We start from the raw sequence: 26514 nt of genomic DNA on the forward strand, positions 1-26514 counted from the left end.
TCTCCTCCCAGCAAGAAAGTCACGGCACTGCAGCAGGTAAGTTTAAATTAATTTATTTTTACAACACCATGTGCAAAAAGTGCAAATTACAGGACGGCCTACGCGTTTCGGCTACACCTAGCCTTCAACTGGACCATAGAGTCCTTAGGCGTCTAGATCGGTTTTAAAGTGTTTACGTGCAAGTACCCTTCTCTATGTATTTTTAAAAAACACTAGACAGGTAACCTCTTTCTCAAAATATGGGCTAAATTCGCCGCCATTATTTCATTATTGTTGTTGTTTTGCATGAAAAGTAAAGTACTATCAGAAGTGCAAAATGCTTTCGCCATTTCATTTGCGTTTTTACATGTAAAGTACATAAAGCGAAAAAGTAATGCAAAGATTATTACAAAAATTATATACATAAAAGTACAAAGACATGCGATCATCTAATGAAAATCAATCTGTTAGCCATGTTTGTTTTCGTCTTCTTCTTATGTACTTAATATTTAAAAAGTGCATATTTCATTGAAGGGTAGTTATTCGTTTATCATAAGTCCTCCAGTTGTCCTGTAGCTTATTTCAGCTTTTTTCAACTTTTTTCAAAGTTTTTTCAGAATTTTTTCAGACTTCTTTAGAGAACTTTTCAAAGAACTCTTCAAACAACTTTTAAAAAATTCTTCAAAGAACTCTCTAAATAACTCTCCAAAGAAAAATTGAATGTAAAGTACATGTTCAAAAATTACTGAAGCTATCAGGTTCATAAGTACTTATGGACTATTCACAAACTCCCCCTCTTTATGTTTTTGGTCACTATTCTGGATAACATATGTACATACATCTCATGTAGGAAACATTTCCTTTAAAGAATTCATGTATTGTTCCCTCATAATTCTCACCCCTTATGTGTGACATCCAGGTACTGATCAAATATTCAATTTCCTAGGTTGTCCTTATTTTCCGGGCTCAGTGCCCAAATATATCTTATCTTTTCTTATACACACATGGGCTCTGAATTCGAGGGTCCTGCAACATGGATATACATGAAAAACTAAAAAGAAAACGTTTCTTCTATTGATGATTCAAAATTATGTATTCCTATTTTCTGAGTTTATATGTGCAAGTATTGACTATACAAGGAAAAGGTCAGTTCATATTTACACCCTATTTATACCTCGCAAGGAAAGGTCTCCTAGTTATTTACTGATGTTACATGGTTTTAACTTGTACTAATATTTACAAATGTACACACAGTTCTGCGTCCAGATTATGTCCATGTGGGTACTCTGTCCCCATTGCCAAGATCATTCTTGATTCCATTTTCCGCAACTTCAATGTCCGATCGCCGCCTCTCTCTGCTGGTTTTATGATTTTAATACCAGAGTATCGTAACTTGCTGCCATCGCCCTGATGACATTCATTGAAGAGCTTGGCCATTCGGTAATTCGGGTCAATGTTCTTGATCGCACGAAGATGCTGTAAAATTCTCAATTTCAATTTGTTAATCGTGCTCCCTATATAATGTTTCCCACTTGGGCATGTCAGTCTATAGATCACATATTTGGATTCACAAGTTATGTGATCTATGATTTTTTCAGATCTCCTATTCAGCAGTATGTACTCAGATATATTTACTCCATGGTCACAAGCTTTACATTTCTTGCACTTCCAGAATCCAGGAGTGTTTAACCAAGATATTACTTTAGGTTGTTTTATTTCAAGATGGCTCTGAGTTAAAATGTCTCATAAGGAAGCTGTTTTCCTGTAGATAATACATGGATGAGATGTTATATTTTCTTTTAAAGTATCATCCAATAATAGAACTTTCCAGTTCCTGCTTATTACTCTTTTCAGATCCTGGCTTTGGTTGTTATAGTCCATGATTAGGCGTGTTGCGTCATCTGTCTTTTCTTTTTCCACAGGTTTCAATAGGTCATTCCGTTGTTTCAAATTCATTCTTGATTTTGCTGTTATCAGTACATCCAAAGGGTACCCTCTTTCTAGAAAACGACTACTCATCATTTCTATTTCCGACTCCAACTCATCCATTTCCGAACAGTTCCCTTTCGCCCTGTGCATTTGACGATAGGGTATACTCCATTTGAGCTTTGTTGGATGTCCACTATTTGCTTGAAGGATACTGTTGCAAGATTTCGGCTTTCGGTGTATTTTGGTGCACAATTTGTTGTTCTTGATGAAAACTTCGACATCCAAGAAAATTATGTTGGTGTTGCTTATATTTGACATGAAGTGGAGATTGTATTTATTTATTTCCAAGGAATTGATGAAAATTTGTAGGTCTTCTGGACTTCCGTCCCAAATTACCAATAAATCATCGATGAATCAACACCATGTTATTATTCTTGAATCCTGTCTTTTTTCTTCCTCCACGATTTCCGTCTCCCAGAGCGCCATGAAATGGTTGGCATACGTTGGGGCAAAAGATGTCCCCATTGCCGTACCCTGTTTTTGTAAATACCGGCTGCCCAGGAACAGGAAGACATTATGTTTCAGACAGTATGTCAACATGCCTATTAACATGGCAGAATGTTCCAGGTAACTGATGGATCTTCCCTCCAGAAATTTCCTCACAGCTCCTATGCCATCCTCATGGCGTATAGACGTATAGAGTGATGATACGTCTATAGTTGTCATCCAACTAGCCCACAATGTGCCTCCAGTAAGCATCACAGAGCTGCATTGCAGAGAGGTGGACCCTCAGGATTCAAGGGGACTTAATTCCCTAACTTAAAACACGCCACAGGGTGTTTTTTTACACTTGTGACATCAGGCCATGCCCTCTCCCTGCACCACTGTGCAAATGCACCCCTCTGATAGGTTGTAAATTGGGGGATTAGGACCCCTTGAGTCCTGAGGGTCCCTGGGGCCAACTAGCCCACCACTTACCCCAGTAAGCACCACAGAGCTGCATTGTAGGGCGGTTTAAAAAGGGGAATGGCCTGGGCCACCTCTCTGGAACACAGCGCAGTGGTGCTTACTGGAGGCAAGTGTTGGGCTATTTGGCCCCCAGGGACCCTCATGATTGAACAGGAATTAATTCCCCAACTTAAAACACACCACAGGGTGTGTTTGCACACATGCCACCTCAGGTCCCGCCCCCTCCTTGAAACACTTAGCAAAAACGCCCATGGTGCATTTTGAGTAGGGGGATTAAGTCGTCTTGAATCCTGAGGGTCCCTGGGGTCCAACTAGCCCACCAGGTACCTTCAGTAAGCACCACAGAGCTGCATTGCAGAGAGGTGTAAAAAGGGACGTGGTCTCTGAACCCCTCTCTGTAACGCAGCTCCCTGGTGCATACTGGAGGTACCTGGTGGGCTAGTTGGACCCCAGAGACCCTCAGAATTCAAGGGGAATTAATTCCTCAACTTACAACGCGCCAGGGGGTGCGTTTGCACAGTGTTTAAGGGAGGGGGTGGGGGCTGATGCGACATTTGTGCAAACACGCCCTGTGGCGCGTTTTAAGTTGGGGGATTAAGTCCCCTTGAATCCTGAGGGTTCCTTGGTTGAAACACTTAGCAAAAACGCCCATGGTGCATTTTGAGTAGGGGGATTAAGTCGTCTTGAATCCTGAGGGTCCCTGGGGTCCAACTAGCCCACCAGGTACCTCCAGTAGGCGCCACAGAGCTGCATTGCAGAGGGGTGTAAAAAGGGGCGAGGCTTCTGAACACCTCTCTGCAATGCAGCTCCCTGGCACATACTGGAGGTACCTGGTGGGCTAGTTGGCCCCCAGTGCACCTCAGTATTCAAGGGAAATGAACTCCCCAACTTTAAGGGGGTGCATTTGCTGAGTGTTGCAGGGAGGGGGCGTGGCCAAGCCGAGATGCCGACTTTTTTTGTTTAAGAACGGGGGCTGTGTGGCTCCCCTTCTCTTGCCTTTTTTTGTGCCCTGGGGACTCAATCCCCCAGGGCCTGGCCCCTTTTAAAAAGAATATATATATAAATGGGAGGGGGCCGAGTGGGACCCGAGAGTTCTCAAGAACTTCTGGCACATGTAATGAGGATAAAACAATGGTTGATGAGTCTCGTATTGTACTAATATCTGTGGTCGACACTAGAGTGTTACTCAAACGTATTTAATGATGCAACAACGAAAAACAACCAGCCAACATATGTTTTGTCACATGAGGGAACTGTCCTGTGACTTCTGCAGGGCTCTAAAGGAGTGTGACACGTCGGGATAGGATTTGTGGGTGCGCCGGAGTGAGGATTGGCAATATATGAGTAGCCATGTGGAATACTATTGAAATCCATCCAGTGTTTCACGAAAGTAGGAGGGCAGGTACGCCCTGAAACAACCAGAAATCACGGCCCATTGAGGGATGGCACGTAAGCCGGCAGAGTAGACTGGCGGTAAATATCCAACAAAGTCTCGAGTATAGTGCACTTTCAGGTCACTAATACAGCAGCAGCACTCCAAAATGTAAAGGGGGTTTATCAATTCATAAACCTCAGTGACGCATTTTGACCTGAAGAGTTCTTGATCACACACCAGAGTGAGGCTGACACGGGTCTTACATACATTTCCTGTTTAGACAGTGAAAACGGACTAAGCAAATGTGTGCATGTAATGTTACAGCAAAACAGCCGCCATCTTTGGAGAGTAAAATCAAAAATAAAATGCTATGCAATTCTGAATTTCAAAGTAAAGTACTGAATTCAAAAGTAAAGTACCACACAATTCTTGGTACCCAAGTGAAGTACTGACCACCATGCTGATTCTGAAAATTCAATTCATACATCTGACATCGTGTGTCCAAAGTATAGTAATAATACCCGCTGCACCGGGAAATTGTGTACGTAGAGGCTATGCTGAGTCTAATTTTTAAGAAAATCTTGGGAGAAAATTTGGATGACGGTGATGTAATATTATTGCTATATGGGAGCATGCTAAGTGCACGTGGGTGGAGCCAAGCTCAGTTCTGATAAATGTTATGACCCTGTTGGGTATTCTGGTCCCTGATGTCCCATGCAGTTCAACCCCATGGTTCTACGTGTTATGTGTCCTTACTCTAGTGGTAATGGTCCCCAGATGTTGACATAGTGTCATCACGTTTGTGTGCATTCACTGCATTGTCTGTATTCACCAAGTGGATTTATCAGCAGCATGCTGTGTTGGGCATCAGATATATCCCATGGAGGTATACCCTGTGGTTTTACAGGTTGTGTGTCTATACTCTAGTGGTAGTATTCCTCAGAAGTTGACATAGTGTCATCCCATTCATGCATGCTCCCTGAGCTGTCTGTGTTGACTAGTGGTGTGTAGATGTTAATGGGAACCCCAACAACATCCCGCCATCGCAAGCCCTGTGTGACTCCCTTGCCACTTTCTTCCACAGCAAGATAGCAGACAACCACGACAGCTTCAACAACCAGACAGCCTCAACAAACAGCAACACAACATACTCTCCGCAACCCATCGACCACGACCCCCTTCTTGCCTGGGCCAGCGTGCGCATCGATGACACCATCAGGACCATGAGCACAATCCACTCCAGCTCTCCGTCAGACCCATTCCCGCACCACGTCTTCAACAAAGCAAGCAGCTCCATCGCACCCCACCTGTGGAACATCATCAATCCCTCCCTCGTGACCGCGACCTTCCCAGAAAGCTGGAAACATGCAGAGGCAGACCCAAGAGATCTCAAGAACTTCCGGCCCATCTCCCTGCTCCTGTTCTCGGCCAAGGTCATCGTGAAGATCGTCAACAGACAGCTAACCCAATACCTCGAAGAGAACAGAATCCTGAACCCTTCCCAGTCAAGGTTCTGAAGCAATCACAGCACCGAGACTGCCCTCATTGCCGCCACTGACAACATCAGGACCCTGCTGGACAACGGTGAGACCGCAGCACTCATCCTCCTGCTCCTCTCTGCCGCCTTCGACACAGTCTGCCACCGCACACTGCGCGCGCCTCCACGCCTCAGGGATCTGAGACAAGGCTCTGGAATGGACCACCTCCTTCCCCTCCGGCATAACCCAGAGTGTTCGCCTCCCCCCTTTCCGATCCAAAGCCTCCGAGATCATCTGTGGAGTACCCCAGGGATCCTCCCTCAGCCCGACACTGTTTAACATTTACATGGCCCCACTCGCACACGTCGCCCGACAGCCCGACCTTAACATAATCTCCTACGCCGACAACACTCAACTGATCCTCTCCCTCACCAAGGACCCCATCACCGCCCTAGCCAACCTCCACGATGGAATGAAGTCCGTTGCCGACTGGATGAAGATCAGCCGCCTGAAGCTGAACTCGGACAAGACGGAGGTCCTCATGCTCGGCTCCTACCCTTCAGCCTGGGACAGCTCCTGGTGGCCGACGGCACTGGGGGCAGCCCGACACCCACTGACCATGCACGCAACCTCACAATCATCCTCGACTGAACGCTCTCAATGACCAAGCAAGTCAACTCTGTCTCCTTCTCCTTCTTCAACACCCTTCGCATGCTCCGCAAGATCTTCAGATGGATCCTGACAGATACAAGAAAGACAGTCATCCAGGCCCTCGTCAGCAGCAGACTCGACTACAGAAACACCCTTTATGCGGGAGCCCCGACCAAGCTAATCAAACGACTACAACACATCCAAAACGCCTCAGCACGACTGATCCTCGACGTACCACGCCACGGCCACATCACCCCTCCATCTGAGAAACCTTCACTGGCTCCAAGTCAACAAGAGGATATCCTTCAAAATCCTCATCCACGCACACAAGGCACTCAACAAGACCAGCCCAGCCTACCTCAACAGACGACTTTCCTTCTACACCCCCAACCACCAGCTCTGCTCCGCTGACCTCTCACTCGCCACCATCCCGCACATCCGAAGAAAGACCACCCGAGGGACATCCTTCTCCCACCTTGCCGCCAAGACATGGAACTCCCTCCCACTGAGCCTACAACAGACCCAAGACCTGCTGACCTTCAGGAGGACACTCAAGACCTGGCTGTTCGATCAGTAGCGCCCCCCCAGCACCTTGAGACCCTTGCGGGTATGTAGTGCGCTTTATAAATGATTGACTGATTGATTGATTGACTTGTAATATTAACCATCAAATATACCAGGATACGATGCCAGACCTTATGAACCCGTTACAACCCCTATATGTCAACCTTCTAAAGTGAAGTAATAATAACAACTTAAATCACATAAATATAACAAGTGAAGATATCTTACCTGAGAGCTGAGATGCAACATGGAGATGTTGCAAAGAAAACGGTGAGGGCCCCATTGTCACATGAACAAGCCATGGATCCCTTCCTTTCCTCCTGTAAGAGATACAGAGAGAGAACAGAGAAAAGAGAAGCATTGTCATAATACACTAAAATCAAATCATGGAAAATTCAAGCTCAGGTGACAATAATTAAGGCATCAAGGTTCATTAGTAAAAGCATTATCTTGGAAGACAGAACAACAGATTGATTGGCAGAGTGTATACGGTTCACCATTGTGTCACCGACTAGACCAGTGGAATGGCAAGCATCTCCAAACTTGTTTACACTTCTTGCAGGTGTACTGACATTTCCTCGACTAAATTGTGTCCTTTTGGACACAATATGGACACAAATTGTGTCAAGACATATGACACAATTTGGACACAAATTGTGTCATATGTCTGGACTCATGTTGCCCGAGTTTCAGTGTGCGGTAACCTCCTCTTCTATTACCGCTCTCCTGTTCTATGGCACAGTACACTAGTTTGGAACTGTCTGAAAAACGGTGCCTTTCGTAGTGTCTAGTAATGGGGTATAGTTTATCCTTGTTTTTTATGGCCCTCATGTGTTCAAGGATTCTTTTCTTGGCCCTTGTGGGCCGTACTCCCTACTTATTGCAGTCCGCACGGACACTCTAAAACATATACTACAAAAGTGGTACTGCATGTGAGGAATTGTTTGGTGGAGATAAAGTTGTTGGTGATTGTGTTGCAATACTCTTTCTTCATACGGCTGCTAGCATATGTCTTGCAGTGGCCACATGTGAAAAAGCCCTGTAGATTGACTCCCCTGGTTTGTTCAGTGCTGGTAAGGTCACTGTGCACAAGTAAATCTGGTAGGTTGCTTTCCCTTCTTAACTTTAGGATTTTTCTCAGTTTAGGAGTAGTAAAGTTAGGACTCCTAACTTTAGAACTCCTAAACTGAGAAAAATCCTTACTTTAATACTTTCGGTATTCACAGAAGGCATTTAGGAGTCTTAAAGTTATGACTCCTAACTTTAGGACTACTAAACTGAGAAAAATCCTAATTTTAAGACTTTTTGTATTCACAGAAGGTATTTAGGAGTCCTAAAGTTAGGACTCCAAACTTTACTACTCCTAAACTGAGAAAAATCCTAACTTTAAGACTTTCGGTTTTCACAGAAGGCATTTAGGAGTCCTAAAGTTAGGACTTCTAACTTCTGTGAATACCAAAATGAATAAGTGCCTTCTGTGAATACCAAAATGATAGTAAGTTTAGGATTTTTGTCTTAAGTTAGTTCTGTGAATCGTGCCCCTAGACTTGAGTTTGCACTCTGTCGCAGCTGCTTTGTCATATGCAATTTTCATTTCGTCCAGCATTTGGCAGACATCGGTACTCTAGTCGTCTCCTTCCCCTTCCAACTCGTGAAGCGCAACCAAAGTGTCAATATCGCCGATGTTTAGCTCACTGCCAGATAACGTGCATTCTGTGATTGTAGACCCCTGGTCCTACCTGGTTTCAGCTTATGCCATTTTTAAAGTTTTACCTTACGGCAGAACTTAAACATGTCAATCCTTACATCCACATAATTCATGGGATCAGCTCAAAGTTCTGGTTGATACGTTAATGATGGTTTGGTTTACAATTACCATTACCAAAGTTGTTTCTTGGAGCGTGTTTGTCTGTATCCCATTTGCTCTGTATCGCTCTCTCCTTTTTCTCCTCTGCTTGCACCTCTTCCTCGTCTTGACCTGGAACCCCTTGCCATTCCTCGTCCTCGTCTTGCCGGAGTGCCCTTTTTAAATTCAGTTTGGGTTTTCCTCGAGTTGTCTGCCGGCCCCCTACTCAGGAGCCGGTACTCGTCCAAAATCGTCATGGGACTTGTGGAAATGATGCCTTCTGAGGTTAAACTTTCCAAGGTCTTTGATGTTACCGAAACATCAATATTCGTATCACTCAACCTTACTAACTCCTCATCTTGGTTTTCCTCTGTGAATGTGGTCGTTGTTGTGGTTCCTTTGGTTGCGTACAGGTGGTCATATTTATGACTGTAGCTGAGTGTCCTTCCGGGCTCGTAATCACCACAGTTGCTGTGCAGTTTCCTTTGTTTCCTTGGTTTTATATCGTCTTCCAACATTCTTAAACTTTTCTTCATTTCCTCTAAGTATTTGGAGATGGTGTTTTTTTCGGTACTCGCGGTCAGCTCTTCCTTAATCCGCTCTATCCCCTTTTTAGGTCTTGCGTACTGATGCAGCGCCAAGCGCTGCTCGCGTAAGCGAGACTTATTGTTGCTGGGTAGGCTTAGCGAAGTGGGACAGGAGAGGTGCACAAGCTTGTAAAACACATTGGAGACAATGGCTGTGACCGCGCGCTTTTGGACACATGGGCTGTGAACGTACGCGTCTCTTCTCGCGCTCCCACGCGCTTTTACTTTCTCTAGACAGGGCGCCTTTTTTTGTATCAGAAGCGCTATGTGCCTTCCAGCACTGCTCCGTTCCCGGACTCAGATAACACCCCCTGACCCAGCCCCCAATACTCAGCAGCAGAAGCCAGAAGCAGCAGTGCCGCCCCCACTACTTGGCAGCAGAAGCCAGAAGCAGCAGTGCCACAGTCAGGTATGAGGCATGGTGCGAATAAACTTTATTGGTTGATAGCTGAGTTTAAACGAGACATGCTCAGGTTCGACATGCTCATGTTCGCCGTTGAAAATCAACTAGAAAAACTTTATTTTTTGGAAGCAGAAAGAAGGTAGTTGTATTTAAACGCAACACTTTTTGGAAGGGCACCACTCCGCGAGTGTTAATGATGTCACACGCGACTATGTTGGCCTTCATAGCATTGTTTTTTTTTCAAAAAGTGCAGTTGTTACTTCCTCCTGGTCTCTGGAAGTGCTGGTGCTTTAACCATGCACGTCCTGTGCCGGACTCCCTGGGTGGGCGCAGCTTCTCTACTTGCCCAGTCCTCCATGCACCGCCTCTGTGCATGGTCACTGCCCACATGCAGCATGCTCCTTTCTTCCCCAGGTTCTAAATGTGTTTTTCATTTCTGCTGTCCTGCGCCTGACCTATCATGAATTCACAGCAACATCTAACATTTTTTGTTGCGTTCGGGCACCACACGGCAGGCTGACATGATTGGGCCAGGCGGACTGCAACGGGCAGCATAACCTGATCATAACGTTAACTAGCAGTGTCCAAGCAAGTGGAGCCACGCAACACAGCACTTTCAGGACATGCCAGCCCGACTGTGACAGAAGAGTATTTTTTTGCCTGGCCGCAGTGCTGAGCTTCACCGGTGCCCTCCCTATTGCAGCCGCCATTGGCACCCAATGCTCTAAGATCGATGCGCTGCTGGTCAATGCCACGGTGGAATTGCTCGAGAAGTTCATCAGTAAGATCTAGTGGGGCCTGGCTGCAACGACGCACAACTTCCGGGCAGCAGTCAAGGTTAGTGCCCTTGCATTATTTGTGCTTGCTTTCAGCAGTTTTATTATCTTAGAGTTTTTTGTTGCTCAAATAGGTGTAATTTCTATTATTTATATATGTTTCTGTTGTCTATATTGCTTGATTTTGCTCGTAGGATAGTGTCACTCAAAATCTTTCATGCGTGCCCATTTAAAGTTGGTGCTATATAAAAATGCACACATTCTACTTGCCACAGCTTGAGGGGCAGTGGTGGTGTAGAACGGAACAGTGTACTTCAGCTGTATCCACGCATATAAATTACAGGACATTTAAAGGAGTACTTGTTTAGTGATCTACCTAATCCAGTGAGATATTTCACTGAGCTGTTCAAAGCCGCAGCAGACATCACAAAATACTTCTACTATGTCTGTTGTTGGTGGTTGTTAGAGGTTGTGGACTAGGGAAACAGGGCTGTGTGTTTTTCTCTGCACTGGAAGCCCCTTTATATCTAGTGCTTCACAGACCGTGCATATATGTGTGCATTAATTGCTTATCCTATAAAATACTATTTATGTATGGATGATATATTTTCAAAAGGGAAATTTTTGCATTATATTTGTTTAAGGTGTTTAAGGTGTTTCTACTACAACATATGTTTTTAAGTTTGAAAAGCAGAAGCATCAATTGCTGTTCAGAGATCGAGTATTTTTGGTATTTACGAGTTTGAGCTATTGATATTGTAAATGCCAATGCGTTTTATTTATGTTTCTTTTTTTAAAACATGGATAAAAGGCATTGTCATTTACAATGCCAAAGTTTAAGCTATTGGCATTGTAAATGACAATGCCATTTATTTATCTGTTTTCAAAACCAACACATGGATGAAAGGTTTGCCATTTACAATGCCAATGTCTCAAACCTTTGCAAATGCGAGACCTATTGCATTGCAAATGTTGTTGATGTTCTCTCTGTCAGACCAACCATATTTAACTAAGATTTCTAGCATTGTCCTTGAGCTGGTGGCTGAATTGGCTACCCATTCCTCCAACATCTGTGGATCTGGGGAGTCGTATGAGGGCGTGATGTCAATCATCAAACCCCTAGGCACCATTTTTTTGTCAATGTAATCCTGGAGGGATATGGCTTCCCACCATTTTGACATCTGTTGCTTGTGAAGGTTTTCATATTTCTTTAATGTGTCCACAATGGTTGACTCCTTCTTGGTCACCACCGGTTGGCCACGGCCCACACCTGGTGCCCGTGCAAATAATGTGCATCGCCCTTCTCTCTCTGTCATCTTCCATCGTGCTTGCACGAGTTGACAGTACTCAGCTCCTAGAAATTGGAGCGTGGAAAGTGCATGTCCCCTCTGTATTCAATGCAGAGTTCCCCTTGCCGTGTACAAGTTTGGTAATTCCTTTGATACTGGGCTCACTTGCCCTGTGTTGTGTCTAGTGTTGCAGTGGTTGTAGGTGACGGGTGCCAAGTGGTTCCTTATAAAGACCCGTGTCGCTCGTTGAAATGGTGATACTTTCACAGTCCTCTCTTGGGCATGTGTGGTTCGCCCACTGCCCCTCTGTCGGCCTATGATGGCAGAGTTGCGATAAAACCCCCCTCTGGGTATTGTTATCCTTGTCCCCCGTTTCGTGGAGATGTCCACTTGCTCAGAAGTTATTTCGTCAGTCCCTACTGGCTCATTACCACTTTGAAAAGCAGCCTGTCTCAGCACACAGTGCTTGCCAGGCCAGTTTCTTCTTGTAAATGCTCACAGTGAGTGCTGCAGCCCCCCATCCCTGTTCAGATGCTTTAAACAGTACAAATCCAAGCTGTCTGTTTGTTATTCAATTTACCTCCCGTTCTTCCATCAACAGGCACCCTTATAACCTTCAAAGTTTGCCTATTCAAAAGGCCATTGTTATCAAATCCTTATGCGTTGCACATCGTGCACTTTTAAAAATAGTTGTTGTATATCTTAGAGACATGTTTCAACCATACTGGACCTTAACCACCATTTGTTCCTCCACTGCAAACTTCAGAGGGCCATGCATATTTCATAACCTCAGTGGTGGCAGATCATTTTCCTTTTTCTCAGGCAATCTTTGGCTCAGCTTCACTCATCCACCTGAATTTATGTAAACAATACAATACCTGGCTTTTTGCTTGATTTGCCACTTCCATGCATGATCTGACTTATGTTACCTATTTACGTATGCCATGATGTCCATTCGTGTAACCACTGTGTTATATAGATACCCATTCATTTATTCATTCATTCACTGCTCCTATTTTACGGCCCTAATATATGTAATTTCAAGAACCTTTAAAAAGGAAACAATTCAGATATTTCCAAAGGAATCACCCTATTGATTTGAACCACAGCCTCTAGGAGGTGGTGGAATGATGCAACTGGTGCTTGATCAGGTTTGTGAACAATTGTGCTGCGAGTTTTACATCTCAACGGAAAGGGAACTACTGTTTTATAGCAGAGCTTAAAGAAATGATAAGAACTATCTGATGGTTTTTTAAAGAACTGGCTGAAATAAATAAATCACACAGTAATCAAAGGGCTTCACAGAGATGAATAGTTATTTAAAAAAAATATTTTACAGGAGAAAAATATATGCAATGTGCTCTATCTAGGAGCCGATAGAGCTACAATGAATATACTCCAGGTTGTGCAGAACTCAGCTGCCCGCCTTTTGTGCAATGTTCCACGAAGAATGTCTGCAACACAAGCCCTGTGTGACCTTCACTGGTTAAAAATTTCTGACCGTGTGGCCTTTAAAACCTTGTGCCTTATGTTCAAAATTCGTCAGGGTTCTGCTCCCACTTACTTGCACAATCTTGTTCGGCCTTACCAGCCTAGTCGTCCTCTCAGGTCATCAAATCAAGCCAATTTTGTAATTCCCAGAATTCGCTTGGCAAAAATGGGAGGCCGCTCTTTCGCCCATTTGGGGCCGAAGATGTGGAATGCTCTTCCGTTGGTGCTCAAAACGGAGACCAATCTCTTTGCTTTTCGCAAAAAGTTAAAAACTTTTTTGTTTTAGTTGGTCACTGCTTCTGCTCATTCCTTGCTTTAGCAATTACCTATCTTTCTTCTCTAGTCTGTCCCTGGCGCCGGGAAACCCATTACGGGTAGCTGAGCGCAATACAAATTCAATAAATAAATACAAAAATAAATAAATAAATAAATATATTTCATCATATTGCAAACATTGCTAACAACTGAAAAAAGTGCCATTCAAGAACTTAAAAATGCTAGCAGTTCCAAGGAGTAATAAGATTTGTATGAAGTATTCCCTAGAGTGGTTGTGTAGTATATAGGAGTTCAGAAGACATTGTGATGAAAGGGTTAATTAGCTCAGGTAGTGTTGGTGAGAGAAGATTCATGCAAAAGCCCAAGTACTGCAGTGAGATGTTGTACCCCTCATTCGATTTACACTAACTTTGGTCCATGGATATATTTAGCTGAATAGTCAAAGCTACATGCCCTGCCAAGGTTTCAAATTGTATCATGACAAGGTCTGCTGATAGGGGAAGGCAGACAGCGTAAGTCACGTTGACTAGAACCAATCAGAACAAGCTAAGATTAGACTAAAGAAACTGGGAGGATCCTTGGTCAGAGGGTTCACCAGCTCTACAGAGAAGCAGCTGGCACATGAAAGGAGTGCAGGCTAGTGGAAGCCAACAGGAGTGCGGAACATTCTGATAAGTTCACAGACAGAGTTGAACAGATCCGCTGTCTCCCAAAGCCACTTACCTGTGCCCCACCAAGTGGGTGTGTTTGGAGCAGGCTTTCCGGTGCTGCTGGAAAAGCAGATGATCAGGGATGTATGGCATGTTCTCTCACTTTATGTTGATTAGCAGGAATGTTATGTTTGTGATTTACTGTACTGTGGAGAAGTGTGGCTCACTGGTTAGAGGAGGCAGACCTGGAAGCAGAGGTCAGCCCGGGACCAGGGTTCAATTCCCGGCTTGGCGGGGTCTTGAGTCCTAAAATGTCCATGGACTCGACAATTCTCGCTCCGGTGCCTACTCGATTCACGGGTTCACACTCTGCGACTCTGGGCAATAGCTTGCTTAATCTCCACAACGGCCCCTCGCGGCGGGATGCCTGGCTTTCACCTTGCGGATACCCTGCTGGGGTTATCTCACAGGGGAATACCAGGACGGGTTCCCTAAGCAAGCGCTTAGAAACCGCTCGGTGATTTGCGCTATATAAATTCCTGTACATTTACATTTACATTTACATTTAAATACTGTGATCCAATATTGGCAAAATATGTGACCTTCTTGTTACTGTTCTCATTAAAGTCATACTGTATCAGTTCAGTGTGTCACTCCTTATTATGTGTCCTTATTGATTTGTATCTGATAAAAATAGCTTGAGGTGGTTACTGGCAACCAGTGCAACACAAGTGATGTCTGAAGTGGGACCCAAATCAATAATGTCCCTGCGGAATGCAAAGAGATAAAGTTGATAGTGCAGAATGAAGCAGAGCCCAGATACTTTCCCTTGTGCATGTCGACAGACCCATTGTCTGGTGTACAAGGAATCCTGAAAAAAGTGGGGGTAGTTATATGGGAATAGTTAGGTGAAAGAGTGACCCCTCTCCTATTGGAAAATGCATTGGCAGGAATAAAACTGAAAGGGATGAAGCTAGAACAGACAACAGTTGGGCGAGTGGGGTGGCTTTTCCTGTCTATGAGAGAGGCTGTGGAAAGTGCAGTGACCAGAGGGGAAGAGATGGAGGCGAGATGCACTGCATTAACAGTACGGATAGCTGAAAAGGAAGGGAAGTGCAAACTTAGGGCACCCTCAGCTGTGCAACTGAGGGCATTGGGGAAAACAATTATTGGGATCCCAGTACATGGAATGGGTGGGTCATTCTCTGACAGTTATAAGTGTGACTGGGATGAGGAGGTGGAAGTACATGTGGCAGAGGTAGGAGAGGATGAGGGTAAGAAGGAAGAGACAGTAGAGGCTCGCCCTCTTCTTAAAAACAAGGCAAAAGGAGCAGGTGAAAGACAAGTGCAGAAAAGTAAGGGATTGCACTAAGAGCGAGTTGTTGAAAATCACACGTAAGTTCCTTCAAAAGGCTGGAGAGCCCTTGTTTAAATGGCTAGTTCGATTATGGGATTCAGGGGGCTGAGAGAACATTTGTATCACCTGAAGAACTGTTAAAAATGGGATCAGTTACAACACATGCCATGTTGAGGCAACAGTTGCGAGGTGTGCAGGGGCAACAAGCCTTTTTCATGATGGAATGGTTGATTGGGGGATTGAGGCAGTTGTACCCAAGTGCCATGGTTGTTGAAGAGAATTGGGGGCCTTGGTAGACCATTGAACAAGAAAATGAACATTTAATAGAAATGGGAATGAAGACTGCAAATTATTCTAAACAATTTAAAGGGCCAGATATGGAGCCAATGACTGCTGGGATATGTGCACAACTGATTATGAATTCCCCCCTACATATGAAAGTAGCTTTGCTAACCCTTCTAGTACCAATGCAGGTGCAGGCTGTAGGAGTAGTGGTGCGATTGATGACACAGGTAGATGGGTTGTACAGATAGAAACCAGGCAGAGTGGTGGAACATGACAGTAAAGAGAAAGGGGGAGCCGACCATAAAACTAACCCGGCGAACGATGTGGGTTGATCTGCTGGAAGCCAGGGTGAAGAAGGAGGAAATAGATCGGAAACTGACTAGTTTCCTATTAAGTAACTGGAGAGCACTACAGTGTACACAAAATAATAAGACTATACCCATTAAGGAACTGTTAGACCTGGCACCATTTGCGTGGGTCTCCCTTATATTTTTGCCTCTACCTCCTGTGTTTTGCTGCGTGTTGGACTCCCTTTTCTGCTGTTCTAAATGCTTTGCGCACTTTGCCGCTGCTGTTCAGTGCCAAAGTGCAAGTGCAGAAGGCGCACCTACGGCGAGCCCATCTGTGCCTGGACCGTGCCCAGCGCCAGAAACCCTGGCCACCACACCCGCCACGACTACCGCCGCCACTACGACACCAGCACTCTGCACGCTCTCAACCCCGGACGGAGCCACACCTGCTTCAAGGCCACCCCTAAACGCACACATGGCCCGTTCGCCTGCTGGAACTGCAGCTACACCAGCCTCAGAGCTGACAAACCACCCGCCAGGAAAGACCCCAACCACCTCCGATGCATACTACTGAACACCCGCTCCACATGCAAGCATGCCCTCGAGCTCTGGGGACTGCTCGACACAACATCCCCGGACGTCGCCTTCCTGACAGAGACCTGGTTTAATGACTCCTCCGCACCCGCCATCATCATAGTCATACCAGACGGCTACAAGATCACCCGCAGAGACCGCACCAACGGAGTCAGAGGAGGAATCGCCATCGCCCACAAGAACAGCATCAGGGTCTCGACTAGCACTGACGACGCACTCAGCACCGCCGAACACATGCATTTCCAGATCCACTCTTTTTTCCCTAGTTTTTTGTGCCTTTCTGCCCTCTGTTCCACTCGTTTTTCCTGCGTTTTTTTGCCATTTTGCTGTCTGTTCCACTCGTTTTCCCCTTGTTTTTTGTGCCCTTCTGCCCTCCGTTCCACGAATTTTTTGTGCCCTTCTGCCCTCTGTGCCACTCGTTTTCCCCTCGTTTCTGTGCCCCTTTTGCATTCTGTTCCGCTAATTCTTTTGTGCCCTTTTGCCTTCTGTGCCACTCGTTTTACCCTCAATTTTTGTGCCCCTTTTTCCTCCTGTTACCTTCACTGTGCCTCACTACCCTCGCCGCTGCGTCCCCTGCGGCCCGCCCCTCTGACTGCCCACTGCCTATTTGCTGCCCCCACCTCCCAGCTGCTCCTCCCTCCCACCTCCCCAAATATGCCAGCCGCTGCGCAGCCGCGCCGCTGGCCGCTGGCCGCAGAAGGCGTGCCTAAGGCGAGCCCATCTGTGCCTGGACAGCGCCCAGCGCCAGAAACCCTGGCCCCCACACCCGGCACGACTACCGCCGCCACTACGACACCAGCACTCTGCACGCTCTCAACCCTGGCCGGAGCCACACCTGCTTCAAGGCCACCCCTAAACGCACACACGGCCCGTTCACCTGCTGGAACTGCAGCTACACCAGCCTCAGAGCCGACAAACCACCCGCCAGGAAAGACCCCAACCACCTCCGATGCATACTACTGAACACCCGCTCCACTTGCAAGCATGCCCTCGAGCTCTGGGACCTGCTCGACACAACATCCCCGGACGTCGCCTTCCTGACAGAGACCTGGTTTAATGACTCCTCCGCACCCGACATCATCATAGCCATCCCAGACGGCTACAAGATCACCCGCAGAGACCGCACCAACGGAGTCAGAGGAGGAATCGCCATCGTCCACAAAGATAGCATCAGGGTCTCGACTAGCACCGATGACGCACTCAGCACCGCCAAACACATGCATTTCCAGATCCACACAGACCCTAATTCCACCCTCAGAGGCACCCTCGTCTACCAACCTCCCGGATCCCGCCCCCAGTTCAGCTACTCCATCGCTGACTTGATCAGCACGCACGCCCTGACCACCACTGACTACATCCTTCTCGGAGACCTGAACTTTCACCTTGAGAACAACAACGACAACAACTCCACAAACCTGATCAATAACCTCGCCAACCTGGGACAGAAGCAACTCATCACAACGCCCATCCACTCCGCTGGCCACACACTCGACCCAGTCTTCTCCTCAAGCCCGTACTTCGCCATCAGCCACACCACCAAACTCCTCTGGAATGACCACCGCTGCATACACTTTGCCTTCCAGAAACCCATCACACACCACCACACCCAACAAATCCCCCGCCGCTGCTGGAGCAAAATCACCGAAAACCAACTACACACAAACCTCGCTCTCAGCCCACCCACCGAACCCTCCAACACCGACGACGCTGCCCACAGCCTCAGACGCTGGATCGAGGACTGCGCCAACACCCTCACCCCGCAGAAGAAACCCCCCCACAGAGACACCAGCAAGAGGGCCAGCTGGTTCACCCCAGAACTCCTAGCCTCCAAGCAAGTCTGCCGGAAACTAGAGAAGAAATGGCACAGTGAACAAACTCCGGACAGCCACGCAGCACACAAGGACGCCATCCGCAACCACCACCACCTTATCAGGGCGGCCAAGAGGACATCCTTTAAAGACCGCCTCGACAACAACGCACCCAATAGCATGGACCTCTTTAACATTGTAAAGGAACTCTCCAACCCCAGCTCCAACACCAACGACATCCTGCCGTCGCAAGCCCTGTGTGACTCCGGGTCCACTTTCTTCCACCGCAAGATAGCAGACATCCATGACAGCTTCAACACCCAGACAGCCCCAACTGACAGCAACACAACAGACCCTCCGTACACCATGGACCACGACCCCCTGCTAGCCTTGGCCAGCGTGAGCCACCATCAAAACCATGCGCTCAATCCACTCCGGCTCTCCTTCGGACCCATTCCCGCACCACGTCTTCAACAGAGCAAGCAGCACCATCGCACCCCACCTGCGCAATGTCATCAATCTCTCTCTCTCGACTGTGACCTTCCCAGAGATCTGGAAACACACCGAGATCAACGCCCTACTCAAAAAACCTAAGGCAGACCCAAGAATCCTCAAGAACTTCCGGCCCATCTCTCTGCTCCCCTTCCCAGCCAAGGTCATTGAGAAAACCGTCAACAGACAGCTAACCCGATACCTCGAAGAAAATAGAATCCTGGACCCTTCGCAGTCAGGGTTCCGCAGCAACCACAGCACTGAGACTGCCCTCATCGCCCCCAACAACGACATCAGGACCCTGCTGGACAACAGCGAGACCACAGCACTCATCCTCCTAGACCTCTCTGCCGCCTTCGACACCGTCTGCCATCACACACTATGCACACACCTCCCGCCACAGGGATCCGAGACAAGGCTCTGGTTTGGACCACCTCCTTCCTCCCCGGCAGAATCCAGAGCGTCCGGCTCCCCCCATTACGTTCCAAAGCGTCCTAAATCATCTGCGGCGTACCTCAGTGACCCTCCCTCAGCCCGACGCTGTTCAACATTTACATGGCCCCGCTCGCACATGTAGCCCGACAGCACGTCCTCAACATAATCTCCTATGCTGACGACCCTCCCTCACCAAGGACCCCATCACAGCCAAAGCCAACCTCCACGAATGAATGAAGGCCGTTGCCGACTGGATGAAGACCAGCCATCTGAAGCTGAACTCGGACAAGTCGTAGGTCCTCATCCTCAGCTCCAACCCTTCAGCCTGGGACAACTCCCGGTGGCCGACAGCACTGGGGGCAGCCCCGACGCCCACCGACCACGCAAGCAACCTGGAAATCATCCTTGACTCAACCCTCTCAATGACCAAGCAAGTCAACACTGTCTCCTCCTCCTGCTTCAACACCCTCTGTATGCTCTGTAAGATCTACAGATGGATCCCGACAGATACAAGAAAGACAGTCACCCAGGCCCTCGTCAGCAGCAGACTCGACTATGGAAACCCCTCTACGCGGGAGCCCCGACCAAGCTCATCAAACAACTACAACACATCCAAAACGCCTCGGCACGACTGATCCTCGACATACCACGCCACGGCCACATCACTCCCCACCTGAGAGGCCTGCACTGGCTCCCAGTCAACAAGAGGATATCCTTCAAGCTCCTCACCCACACACACAAGGCACTCCACAAGACTGGCCCAGCCTACCACAACAGACGGCTCTCCTTCTACATCCCCAACCGCCAGCTACGCTCCGCCGACCTCTCACTTGCCACTGTCCCGCGCATCCGAAGAACAACCACCGGTGGGAGATCCTTCTCCCATCTCGCCGCCAAGATATAGAACGCCCTCCAACTGAGCCTACGACAGACCCAAGACCTGCTGACCTTCAGGAGGATACTCAAGACCTGGCTGTTCGATCAGTAGCAGCCCCCCACACCCCAGCGCCTTGAGACCCTCGCTGGTATGTATTGCGCTTTACAAATGATTGATTGATTGATTGTAAAGTATTGTTATGGATTAGTGATTCCATGATTGGCTTAATTGATTTACTTGTCAGACCCTAGTACAGTGCACTGTGTGTGCCCAGAGCCTGTAAATCAAATGCTGCTAGTGTGCTTGCAGCACTGATTGCCCCACCCACCACAAAAGCAGCTTGTAAAATGTGACTCAGGACTGCCATTGCAGAGCCTGTGTGCAGTCTGGGACTGCCATGTGGACTTGGCTAGTGCACACACTTGCCAGTCCCTAAACCTTCCCTTTTCTACATATTAGTCACCCCTAAGGGGACCCCTGTGGACAGGGTGCATTGTATGTGAAAGGTAGGACATGCTCTGATGTGTGTGATATGTCCTGGGATGTATGACATTACAACGCATGCATTTACATCGCATGCCTTTACAACGTAAGTATTACAACGCAGTCCATTACAACGCATAGTGCTTTTGGGCGCTGGATAGTGAATAGTTTAATTTACTATTCCAACTCCAGTCCCCGTGGACACTAGGGAAGGTTATTGGATAGTAAATTAACCTATTCCCTACCCCAGAGCGCCCCCCAGAGCAATGCGTTGTAATAGTTTGCGTTGTAATGGTTGCGTTGTAAAGGCTCTGCGATGTAAAAGTTGCGTTGTAAGTGTTGTTCACCATGTCCTGATAGTGAAATACTGCCAATTTCGTTTTTTCACTATTGCAAGGCTATCTGTTCCAATAGGCCAGACTGGGGATTTTGTTTATAACATCTTATAAACATAACTGACCCTGGGAACAAGATAGGAAAATAAAGTTTAGTATTCCTGAACTCAGAATGTTAAGATGCATCTTTTAGTGAGGGTCATTTTTACATTCTGTGTTAGAAAGTAGGTATTTTCTTGCCTAACCATCCAGTGTGCCTCTGCTAGGTTTGTGTATTGCATGTCTGGTTTTTGGATGACAGGTGCTGGAGAAGGGCAGCGGCTCCAGAAGTCTGATGAGCTAGGGTTGGGCTGAATAGGCCTGGTCCGCATTTGGAGTGGTGGGAGGAGTAGGGCTGTGTCTGCCTTCCACAATGACGGCTCTGCCCCCCTATGGTGTATCTAGAGCCAGGGCTCACACTGACAAAGGATGGTTGTTGTGCACTTGCAAAGTGCCCAACAGAACTGGTTTTGGCTGGGTACAGATACTCTCTGTCTTCAGAGAGCAAAGGGTTTTTAGGTGTAAAAACAGGGGCCCAGACCCCAGACCTTTAGATCACTTCTGGGAAATCAAGAGGAACCTTTTCCAAGGAGAAGAGCCGAATAAGCTGATCAGGAATACCGCCCCTTTGCTAGTTGCTATCTGGGGTTGGCCTGCAGTGGCTACTGCTGCCAAGGAAAGTAGAAAAAGGAATTTGCTCTTTGCTTTGTCACCTGTTTAAAGAAAAGATCTCCAAGGGCTTGAAACTGAGCTTGCCTTCAGATCTGAAGTCTCAGGGCCACAAAGACTTCACCACCTGAATTTCCTTGCTGGGAATTCCAACCTGCAAAGAGGTGCCTGCTGCTGTATAGGTCCTCTAGAGACTGTTTATCGCTTGGAGCTGGAAAATCGACGAAACATCGAAGGAGACTGTCGCATCCAGACCTGTTTCCGGCACCTGCCACGGCTCGAGAAATCGCCACACGGTACATTGGTGCAACGATCTCCACAGTCCGAGATCCCCGCACCGAACCCCAAGCAAGCCTGCTGTGCGGCTGCACGAAGCCACACATCATACCAGATCGATGCATCGTATTGAGGCTCCAAGACTGCTGCATCGTTGGGGGACACAGTAAGAAACAGACGCATCAACCCCACACACAGTAAGAAAACATTGCATCACCTTCTCTCCGGTAAGGAACCAACGCTTCACCTCCCCTCCCCTGCATGTAAGGAACCAACGCATCACCTTCCTTCGGCCATTTTGTTTGTTTTGCGTGATGCAAAAATAGGGCGAGGAGCTCTAAGCTGTTACGATATTGAGGCCATTAGGAGCAAATGATTAGCCACAGAACACAGTACAGGTGAAGTGATTAAGGTTAAATATCAGTGGGCCCCCCTTCCTTCAATTGTGGAAGGTCTTATGTGGATTGTACCAAGACTGGCAATGGCACAATTTTACATTTGAGCAAGGTGGAGAATCACTAATTTGCAGAATTCAAAGCTGAGTGGGGACAGCTACAAGGGGGTTGCTGGAGGCAGCAGTTACAGCTACCTGACAATGTATGGTTAATCCAGTACAATATCATTCTGAAGGAGAACTCTGTTATGCCCACTTTAAGATGTGCACGGAAAAACTATCCTCCTGAGGTATAGTGCCGCTTTAGATTGCTTTTGATTTCGATAAGAAATAGATGGTGGGTGCTGCACACTGAAAAATTATGGATTGAACAAAACAACCCCACTGTAGACCCTATGATGTGTGCAGAATGATAAAAGGGATGGGTATGTACTCACACAGGGAGAGCATTAAACCCATGCCTGCATGTTATACCAGGAGACTGTGAGCGGTTATCCTAGGCCATTAATGATACTGACCTACATCAAGTAGGGGCATATGCCACTTGCCCTGTTACCAATACTCCATTATTTATCAATGGGTTAAGACAATTCAAAGAAGATCAAGTAATCTGTATCCCTAATGTAACTAGTATAGTTGATAAAAGTACCCATTTATTCTACATACACACCACATTCATGGCATCCGAAGTGGGTGTGCAGATTCAGGTGTTGTTTGAATGGCACGCCCATTTGCAGTTAAGCTACCAATATTAGCGCTTTTTAGTATGCAGTGATATATTTTGCTAATTTTGATGAAACTGCAAAATATGCCAAAGGCAAAGGACATCTGCATGACTATAGATGCTAAGCAATCAGTCCGCACAGCTTCACATATTGAACGGTTAACAGAACACCACTGGTATTACCTATTCATTGTCTGCATGGCAGGATTTACACAAATCCCTAACCTGTTATTGCAATCTCTACTTTGGTAATTGATTGCTTTCACTGTTTTAACTATAATAATATATAAAGCTGTATGTACTCACTAAACAGCTTTATGTCAAGGTAAAAATACTTAATGTAGTGTTTACCGGGCTCCATAGTGACACACAGTCACATGCTGTTAAAATTTATGCATATGGAAGTCTGATATATGATGAAAAGTGCACACAACCTGGTCTTAGCAAGCATTCATACTCATCAAAAAGGAGTGGAGTGTATAGTATATATGAGTTAGTGTGTGTAGACATTATGATTTCAAAGGGTTAATTAGCTGAGGGAGTGTTGATGAGTGAAAATGCATGCAAAAGCCCAAGTATTCCAGTTAGATATTGAATAGCCTCATTTGTTTTACAGCAACTTTGGTACATGGATATATTTAGATGAATATGCAAAGCTTCTTGTCCTGCCAAAGCTTTGCGTTGTATCATGCCAAGATTTGTGGATTGGGGGAGGGTACAGCTTCAGTCATGTCGACAAAGGTGATCTCAACAAGCCTAAGTATAGACTAAGGCAACTGGAAGGATACTAGGTGATAACTGGTTAGTGCAAGCCAACTTTTAGTGTATGAAAAGGATGGGTGTAGGACATTCTGGTAAACTCACAGGCCGAGTTGTGTTGATCTGCCGCCATCCACAGTCACTGTCCTTCTGAATCATATCTTTAGTGTGTAATGTGACCTTCCCAGTGCTGGCATGTGGGCCAGGAACTTCTGACCATTTCTCTCACTTGTTCTTGGTTAGCAGGAATGTAATGTTTGTGATTTACTGCATTGCAACTATTGTGTGCCAACATTGTGAATATGTGTGACGTTCTTGCTATTGTTTTGATTAAAGTCATTCTGTATCAGCTTTGTGTGTCACTCCTTACTGGGCGCCCTTATTGATTTGTATCTGATGAAAATAGCTAGTAGTGGTGGCAGGTAACCAGTCCAACACATTGGTATTTTGAAACAGCACTTTAGAAATAAAGCACTCTAAATCTGCTATAAAATGTTGAGAAAATGTGCAATAAATAATTGACTCATTGTCCAAACAGGCTGACTCGAAAACTTGGAAGCGATCACCGAAGCAGAATCAATTAAAACTGTGAACATCTTACGGCCTCCTCTTATCCCAGAGGTCCACCTTGACTTTCGAAGTTTATTAAGGAGGGTTTTGAAGATATCACCCACACTTTGGCACAGGTGTGGTCCTCAAAGAGTTGAAAAAGCACAGGTTATCCCCTTGTTAAAAGACCCAAAATAAAATAATAACTGCATAGATATTGCTATCATTATGTTTGCACTAAAAGTCTTGGAGAAGGTGGCATCTAGGAAATTGCAGTTATTTCTTGAATCAAGTACCTATTTGGGTGAATGGTAGCCAGGCTTTAGACTCCCATCAAAGAGAAGGAGGCTGCCTTGCTTGATGTTCAGTCTTCTGCCCTGGAGATTGTAGGCCGGCTAACCCTGGTTTACTGGATTTGTAAGCAGCCTTTGGATGTAGGATGGTGGGTGTGTATATGATATTCAGTCATCTAGACAACATGATCCTTGGTGTTAGCATGCAAAGAGAGCTGGTTTACCCATTTTCTTCATGACAGGCATTCTGACCTTAAGGTTTGTGACTGTAGGTCGTCTCTAGAAGAGGATAGCAATGCGGTGCTTCTATGGCCATGATTGTCACCCATGCTTTTTAAATCCTTTTTGAAATATTTGTACGAAATTCTGATAAAATCGAACACAGCGTTCCTCAAAAAGTGAGCACAGAGGCTTACACGCAATCCTCCCACAAAAATACATAATTCCCGATGAAAAAAAGGAAAAATGAAGTGAGAAAGCGCAGGGGTGTAGCTTGGTCACTATGACTGGAGGGGGGGTGATCTTCAGATTTACCAACAAGCATGAGCAGGGCTTAAGGGGGGGTGGAAAGAAAGAGGAGTGCGGATTGTTAGGAGAACTTAAAATTGCAATATTTTTCAATATAATCAACTTTTTTAAGGCTTTCAAAACATACACAAGTTTGTGTGTGTTTTTTGACAGCAGTGTAGGCATGTAAAAATCCTGTGTGAAATCTAGTAGGTACTTCACCATACCCGACTGGAAACATTTGCACTCAACTATTTACTACAGAATACATTTTTTATGGGGTTTTAGCACCCTAAACACACCCCCTGGACCTAAGCCCCTGAGAAAGTGCGGTGGTGCATTCTGTAGTAGCGGTTTCACCCCAATAAGTACACCGCACACCGATGACTGTTATTCACTGAAGATTTATTCCTTTAGGGAGAGCGCTTGGGTCACACCCGCACGAAGGTCCTTCCGTGTAGAAGATTGCAGCCGCCGCTCCCAGCATGCTCCAGCACAACTCGTGGTGCTAGCCACTAGAGCGCTACACCACATATCTCCCCCCTTTAATAACACCATAACAAGAACTGTAACAACCAGAAGTGCAGAGGGAAAGATCCCGGACACCAATGCTATAACAAGTTTAACTGACTACTGATCTGGAAGGAGAGGGGGGGAAGAACAGGGAAGACAGGGGAAGAAGGCAGGCATAACATAACATACCACAAGATTACATATCGTATTCTCTGTATTCCCGCACAGCCGAGTAAGACGCTGCAGCGGGTCGCAGGAGGATCCCCGTCATCCCCGGAGCGCAGGCCACGCCCACATTCTTAGGCCACGCCCCCTCCCCTACATAAGCTGCGTTTTCGCTGACACGCGCTGTAGGCTGATGCAACGAACTCCTGAGGCGGAAGCCGGGAGCAACAAACGCTTATTTTTAACTTGTAACTTGTGTTAATCTTTGTTTTTAAAAAAAACGTACTGTGGCACTTTATTCCTTGATCTCCCTCCCTCTTGGGCATCGACATCCCCTGATCCCTCTCCCTGCACAGCCGAGTAAGGCGCTGCAGCGGGTCGCAGGAGGATCCCCGCCATCCCCGGAG

General features: G+C 46.5%; 1 long non-coding RNA gene across 1 annotated transcript in view; it reads right to left on the minus strand.

The window, feature by feature from the left end:
• The window catches only part of LOC144767606 (uncharacterized), a 51291-nt gene extending 25075 nt beyond the window's left edge, over positions 1 to 26216 (minus strand). The window contains exons 1-2 of the long non-coding RNA XR_013598281.1: positions 26132 to 26216; positions 7174 to 7265 (exon numbers count right to left, since the gene is read on the minus strand). This is a non-coding gene — a long non-coding RNA (uncharacterized LOC144767606). The remainder of the gene's footprint in view (positions 1 to 7173; positions 7266 to 26131) is intronic.
• Between the last annotated feature and the right edge of the window lie 298 nt (positions 26217 to 26514).

This window comes from Lissotriton helveticus, chromosome 7 (genome assembly GCF_964261635.1).
Source record: "Lissotriton helveticus chromosome 7, aLisHel1.1, whole genome shotgun sequence".
In the NCBI taxonomy this organism is placed as follows: domain Eukaryota; kingdom Metazoa; phylum Chordata; class Amphibia; order Caudata; family Salamandridae; genus Lissotriton; species Lissotriton helveticus.